General features: G+C 32.4%; 1 pseudogene; it reads right to left on the reverse strand.

Moving 5' to 3' along the window:
- Positions 1-318: 318 nt before the first annotated feature.
- Positions 319-5,440, reverse strand: LOC118061484 (linoleate 13S-lipoxygenase 2-1, chloroplastic-like; annotated as a pseudogene).
- Positions 5,441-8,353: the final 2,913 nt, after the last annotated feature.

Consider the following 8,353-nt stretch of genomic DNA (forward strand, 5'->3'; position numbering starts at 1 on the left):
TCACTGGCTCTTATTTCCTTGTGATTAATTATAGATATCTTCATCATTTTACGTGTTAATTAATTTTTTTTAATGATTTTAAAGATACATTGGTATATTTAAAGGAATAATCTTTTGTTTAATTTAAGACAAGGACCCTCTTGTTATCCCTAATTGTTTGAGTCAAGTATTCAGTTTTACCCCATGAAAAATATTTGACCAATTACCTTCAACCCTGTTAATCTAATTTTGGTCGACTAAAGCTAATCGATTAAATTCATGATCCTTCATTAAATCTACTGGGATTGCTTTCAATTGCTGATCTTTTAGACAAATGCAAGAAGAAACAACTTAGCGCAACATTATTCCACCATATTGTTTTATTTTTTCTTCATACCATTACAAGTTTTCAAACTTCAGATAGAAATGCTGTAAGGAACTCCTTTTCCTGTAACTCCAGGTTCAGAAAATGGCTTCAAAAGCTCATAAGGCACAACGCCAGCTCCATTTCTATTCTTCAATTTATTGTCAGCATTCCTTCCGTCAATAATTCCTTCAAACTCCTTCAACCTCCCATTGAACTTTAAGAAAGCCGCATTTATAGCTGGTTCCTCTGTCCAAGGTGGCTCTATTTGCTGCCCAAGATACTCCTCATCGGGAGAATGATTTGATAGCACATCCAATATAGCCATCACTGTTGTAGCCTGAATTTGTGAAGGGAATGTTGTCAATAGTATCACTTCAGGTTTCTCCCAAAAGAGTTTCAGCAACTCATCGTTCGGGTCTTCGGTTGGCATATTCATCCTAGCAGTTGTAGGCCTATTTGGAAAGTATCCTGCATATGTATATTGTCCGAAATTCACTGCGGCATGATGACCGGAGGCTATCCATATGATAGTTGTCAGGGTTTCAATAAGGTCCTGAGGTGTTTTAAGCACAGGCCACCATGGTTCATCTTTCTTGTCAGCGTGACCTACCGTTCGAACTTCTGTCCACCATGCTTGGAGCTCATTATCAGACACAATGAGACTTGAGTCTGAATAGTAGTGATTAACATAGTCACTAACCCACTCTTTGATGATATCCCATAAAACCAAACCATCATTGGCATATGGATAGTCTTCCACCATCAATTTCAATCCATGTGGAGCAGATGGATCTTCCACAGCCATTGCCCTATCAATTATCAGAATCAGAAAGAAGATGTTATAACTAGCCGCTTCAAAAGGTTTATTAATTATGACTAGCAGCATCTAAGTTTGGTAGAATGATAGGCTAGCTAAGGATCGATCAAACATACCTGTTTATTAGATCCTTGGGGAGCGCCTCGTAGTCAAACCGCCATTCCTGATCATAGACAACAGAGCTTAATTCCATAGAATACTTGCCAGGAAAGAATGACGTCTCTATAATCCCTTTTGCATTAATTAGATATTGTCGAGCTAGAGCATTGATCTCCATTGTGTACCGGAAATGCGGGTGCAGGAGTCTGTAGATTGGATGCATTTCACTAAGTTGGCGATGGGCCGCGATTATGTATGGTTCTGTGCAGCAATGTGTTCTTAGCCTGCAAAACATAACATATGATACATGTTTATAAATCGATTCAAATCCTATTTTTTTTCATCGCAATTTTGAACAAACCGAAAATTTTTGTACATTAATGCAAGGCGGCTGCTAACTCAAGCGCAAGGAAAGTGCATACCAGTGACTAATAAGCTGGTGATAGCCAGACTCGTGTGCAAGGACATGGCTTTGGCAAGCCTCCAAAGCCAAACACCAGTGGAATGCCAAGCTGGTCTGAACACTTGCTTCCATTGCGGCTTACCATCCATCGGTGGTCGAGTGAGCTCAATAGCTAGTGGTCTCAATGTTCCTTCATGGGTTAAGAAGAACAATGTCCGTGACCCGTATAATGTCGTGCCTTTCAGCTCTCTTATTTTGCTTACAAAAGGTAGGAATAAATCATGGTAGTCAAGGATGAAAAGCTTCTGAGCTTTTACTGCCTGCGTTCATCAATGCACCGAATTTAGTTTGTTAAGAGGAAAATCAAGATGAGTTTGAATACCGTTATGCGATTGGTTTTCTTCTTCATACCTCTCCACATGTCATGAACCCTTTGATTTCTTGCTCAACCATTTCTGTAGTGATTGCTGATTCTTGGGGACCGTAGATTTCAGGGTCTAGTTTACTCCTTAATGGCCATTCCTGCATGATTTAATGCAATACTTTCATCAAGAAAAGAGTAATGTTTCAGCATCGTTAGTTTAATATTACCAACATTTGTGAACAATTGATTCATTTCTTGATGAACTGCATGAATCTGGACTGGTTTTTCCTTTCTTATTAAGGAACAAAAATACTATACCGTGACCATTTTGATGGTACAAGGGTTGAGACCAGAAAGAGTCTGTCTAGCAAATTCTTCATCCCTAAACCAAAAAAATCTGTCTCCTGAAACACAAAAACTCTTAAAATGAGAAAATGATAGATATCTTTTCATTTATGATTGATTTAATAATTTCCCATGACGAATCTAGTTCTTATTATAGGTATAAAAAATATCTTACTCTCCATGGTATCAGGAGTCTCAAATTTCAAGACATCTTTAGTTCCATCAGTAATGGCCCTGAAAAGGTTAGGCAGAAGATCTTTCCAAAACCCCTGTTTCTTTAAGGGAGGCAAATTGATTCCTTCATTGAATAGTGCGTCAATGGAACTGAAGAATGGGAATCCAAGATCACTGTCAACAATAGCGGTTGATAGAGAAGGTACTAGGGCATGCAATACTGATTTGAGAGTCTTGGCAGAAAACGTGCCCATCTTTATTTCTGAGAATTCTTCATCTCGAGGCACGTAGAAGCTGCTACTCCTTGTCTCCGTAAGTGGATCTATCAGCACAATTGTTTCCAAATGGTTAGAATCAATGAAGGAAAAAAATAATTTCCATAATTTAGTTAATAGGTATAGATTAACAGTTATATATTTTACAATTTATTTTAATAGATAGGTTTTAGTTTAGTAATTCTATTTTATTTGATTATCATATAATGAAAGAAGGATTATTTCCATCATGTAGATTAAGATAAACCTTTCAAAAAAAAAAAATTAGCTAGTTTATGGAAGCAAAATTATTAAATCTGAAACGTTTTAAAGCTTGGTCATGGATCAGACAGGGAATTTCACTCGAACACAATCCAACACTACTATTTTTTTATAATTATTTTTCTGCATTTTTACCTGACTCGGTCCGTGGTCGGCCAGTACGGCAACGCCTAGGGTACGGGTGCTCTTCGCCACCTATCACCGGCCTTGCTGTCTCTGGATCACTATCAGGATTTCCAAGATCATTGTACACATCATAGTCATAGATCCTTTCACCTTTCTTTCGTTCTCCATTGTCATTGCCTCGTAAAGTTTCGAGTTCTTCCTTTCTCAGTTTTGCCAATCCATTTGGTGTTTCTGATGGCAAGTATGACTATTCCATGAAACACAAAAATCAATCAATATAAAAAAATCTGTTATGTGGGATATTTTATAAGATTAAAATAATTAAAATTTATTTTTGATATTAACATATTAAAATAATCTAATAAATTTATTTAAAACAAATATCTAAGTTATACATATTTATATGAGTCGAGATTTTTTTTTTTTTTTTTTTTTACCATATCCATGACCTGAAAACTTCACATGGTAATATTGACATTATCGTGAGAAAATAAAAATATAAATCATGAACGTTGAGTTAAAGCATATAAAGTATATATATCAGCTCCCCCGATGGATAATGTCTTGTGATTTTATCTTTGTATTGTTTTTCTAGTTATTCACTCTTTCAACAAAAATTTTTATATAAATTAAATTTTTTTTATATAGTTTTCCTCAATTTATTCTTATTTTATATCATTAGTGTGATAAAGTTGAAATTTTCAGAACATTCAAACTGATGGGATTGGATCAGCCCACACATAACATCCACAAATGCCACCAAAATATTTTTAAGAAAGAAAAAAAATTTGTACATAAAGTACCCCCACACATACGCGCGCATATATATATATATATATATATTATATATATATATATATATATATATAAAAAGAAAAATGTTTATCAAACATGGTAATTAATTAAAAATAATATCAAATTAACCAAAAAAAAAAGATTTTGGATCATAAGAGAGTAAACAATTATTAGAAAATAATATAAATTATATCTTGAGATCTCATCTGACAATTTAACCTTTTAGGTTGAAATAGTTTTTTTTAACATGATATTAAAATTTTGATGATCAAGCGGTTACGAGTTTGAATCCCATCATTCACATCTATTTAATAAAAAAATTAAGCATAATATAGTGTGTGTATATAAATTTTAAGCTCAAATATTTTTCATTTGAGGTGGTATATTAAATAAAAATATAAATAATATGTTGAAATTCCATTTACCGTTTAAACTGTTAAATTCAGTCGGTTCTTTCACGCTAACAAAACTTATTATCAAAAAGTAACTAACCTTATTAGTGAAAAAAGATTCTCTTCTTTTTGTTGTCAAACTTCGGATGGATCCATGAATCGCAAGTCACATGAACTGGTCCCGCAGGGAAGCCATTAAGCACTACATCATGAAGGTACATCTCTTTATGGTGCTCATTTTCAACAAAAATAGCACCAATCTCTCCAAAATCTGGTGGAACCACAAAATCCGCTTCATACTTGATATCCTCTCCTTCATGATCTATCTTGTGCGCGTATCCTCGAATCGAGGGCTTCTCTAATCCCGTCTCTGGAGAAATTGAAAAAAAAAAGTTGGAATTTAGACAATTTTTTTTCTTACTTCAATCTTTCAAATATATATATATATATATATATATATATATATATATATATATATATATATATATTTCTTTGCAAACAAGGAATATATGTTAATTTTTTTCAATAAATAAATCATTTGATAAGAACTTAAGAAGTTGTTTCTTGCACCTGTAAAGAAAAAAGAAATATAAAATACTTGGAACACAGGTCTTTCAAGAAGCAGTGCTTACTTGGGTCGAGCTCGGCACTAACAAGCTCCAAGAGGAGTGTTTTGCCAAACAGGTCTGTAAAATCATCAAGTCCTCGTTCTATCCCTATTTCTGTCCAAAAATCAACAACTGTTTGTTTCACAGTCACCACAGCCTTAACATCTGTGGACTGCTGTGTGACACTAGCTATAGATTTAATGCTTCCATGTTTATAGCCAGCACGAACTTTTTTGTTTGCTTTAGTGGACAAGGACCTTGAATACACAGGAAAAGAAGCATGACCACTGCCATGGATGAATGGTTTAGGTAGTAGAAAAGGGATTTTTGTTGAAAGGTGTGACTGGTGAAGCTGTGGCTTCAACATTGTTGCTAATAGGAGAGGAGATACTTAGGTTTAACTAGGAGCTTTTTGTATGAAAATATGTAGTGAGCGAGCTATGATATATAGAACTAGAGAGAGAGAGAGAGAGAGAGACGAACATGTTTTTCATATGGTCTATATAATTCATGCATGTGAAACATAAATTATTGGCTTGCAAGTTAAATAAATTTGTTTACATGTTCAAATTCAAAGAAAGTTGTCAAAAATTAATTTCTCATGAAATAGTGGATATATATGATTTGTTTAATAAACGTGTGAAAATTAATAAATCTGACTTTCCAAATCCAATTCCAAATTATTTTTTAGTGACATAAAAAAGATGTGGATATTTAGGTCAAAATAAAGATAAAATTACCTACATGTCAAAAAAAAAAAAACTGACTCAAGCTAGGTCTAGGTGGTTGCACCAATTAAAATCACATGCATAGCTCCAAGTTATCATCACTCGTTTCCCACCACTCAGGCTCTGATAATAAAGGACTTTTTGTAGTTTTTTTGACAGGGTTTCTTGTAAGGACTTTGGCCACGTGGATTTCTCGTACCATGCCAGAACATGGACTATCAAATAGACATTGTAGGTCTTGTTTTATAAGAGTTTCGTGGGTGCTTCTGACTCGTTGATATAAATGTACCTAATTTCACACTGAAAAGCATAATAACTGAGACATACAGGTATAATTATAGTTGTTGTGTTATTTATTTAAAAATATATTAAAATAATAATTTTAAAAAAAATTATTTTTGATATTAATGTATCAAAATAATATAAAAATATCAAAAAACATATTAATTTGAAATAAAATTAAAAATATTTTTTTTAAAAAATTTTTTAAAATATAAAAACCAACATCACCTTAGTTTTTAAATTTGATTCCTCCAGTGACAAAATAAAGTAAATAAAAATTTAAGATTGTAAGTAAAAAATTAAGAAGATGAAAATGATGTTTTATATGGAAGATATTGTATGTAAGGAAATCTATTTATTAAAGTTTGCATCGGTCACAGTTATGATTGCATATATGAGAGAATTGGATATTGTTTCCATCAATTCTTATAATTTTGTTTATCTTTTAAATAGATTTTATTAAACAGAATTTGTGTGTACAAAAACCTTATATATAATTAATAGCTTAGCTTTATAATAATATTTAGCTAGACAGGAAAATTATATGTGCTTGATAGGGATTAATTTGTGCCAAATTCTTTGAAACAAGGATTTGAACTACTTATCTCCTATAAATACTTTTTTTTATGGATTCGAGGAAACCTCACTCTTCGAAAAGCGTATTTTGTATGTTTAGGTAAGCGAGTAAAACCCTAGTTGTTCCAGGCTCTTACAAGAGGTGCATGCCCTGACTCGAACTCAAGACTTGCTGTGCAGATCTTAAATTCTTTGTCACCACGCCACGTCTCTTGGAGACTATAAATACATACACTAGACTTGATTAAAAAATAAGAATTGAAGATATACTTGATGACAATTTTTTTTTAGCCTTAAATGTCTATTAAGCGAAAGTATTAACAGGATAGTATTCAATTTCAATATTGTACCCTCCATCCATTCCACCTTGAAACATATAACATGAGATAGATCTAGGGAAAGGCGAAGTTGAAAGGGTCAACTAAAAATAATTTTTTAAAAAAATAATAATATCATCTTAACAATTTTTTATTTAAAAAATCAATAAATTTATGGTTGAATATTGACTGAGTTAAGCTCAAGTCACTAGATCAAGTTGGGTTTTTGATCAAATTAGCTTAGTTAATTTTATCTTGTTTCTATTTTTTTTTAACTCGAATCGATCCAAACCCTAGGTCTCTAGTCAAACTCAGGCTCATCCATGCTTTGAAACGCTACTTGGAACAGTACCATCTCCACCACTTGAAAAAACAAAAGTTTCAACTCTATTTCTATTGCAAAAATAAAAAATATATATATGTTTATGAGTGTGATAATGATTCATTTTGAAAGTGTTTTTTTTCTATGAAATGTATTAAAATAATTTTTTTTAATATTTTTAACATCACCAAATTAAAATAGTTTGAAAACAAAAAAATAATAATTTTAAGAAAAAAAAAATAATTAAAATTTTCATGAAATGTCGTTTGGAAATTATAATGGAATTTTGATAAATAAAATTTAAATATTTTGAAAGCCTCTCATAATTATAATGTCCCTTATCTTTAAAAATCTTGATTTGTAACCAATTTTATTATACTTCATCCTAATTGGTCATTAACATACGTCCACGTAGAAGGATGTATGTATCACGGAATACAAAACTTGTGACATCAACACATTTGAAAAAGAAAGTATATCAATGTCAGGTTATTTTCCAAAATGGTCCATCTTTGCGTGTCCTAATATATTCATTTCAGAATCTTGTTTTAATTAAGCTCGATTAATGAAGCAAAATTGTATAAGCTTCCATTGTCTAGGAGGGACCATGACTGTTTCACTTCATTCTACAGCCTCATCGGTGGTGAACTTGTGTGGTGTGTGTTTCGAGCCTTTTTATCTTATTCAGTACCAAAAATGAGCATGCAACTTACTTGAACTCCACGCCTTAAACCTGCCTAACGCGCGCGCGTGCACATAGACACAGCTACAGCTCCCCCAACAGCTAAAGTCACTGCTAAAATAAACTTTTAAGTCACACAGACTATATTTCGACCACAAATCCTTAAGGATCTTATCTATCCAAGGATCCTGCCTCTTACTGACTGTACAAGGAAGGACCACTCTTTTACCATACAGATTATTTATAGTTTGTCGTTAATGGGTTTTGTCTTCGAGAGGAGGGTTTGTTTTGTTTTTGAATTTTTTAAAACAAAGAAAAAAAACTCAATCGATGCATATAATTGATAATGATTTTGATTTTGGTGACTGAAGTGTTTTGTAATTAAATAAATAATAACTTATTTAATAGATCTATTTTATATCTTGTTAATTTTATTGTTTA

The sequence above is a fragment of the Populus alba genome, chromosome 1 (assembly GCF_005239225.2).
Source record: "Populus alba chromosome 1, ASM523922v2, whole genome shotgun sequence".
Classification (NCBI taxonomy): Eukaryota; Viridiplantae; Streptophyta; class Magnoliopsida; order Malpighiales; family Salicaceae; genus Populus; species Populus alba.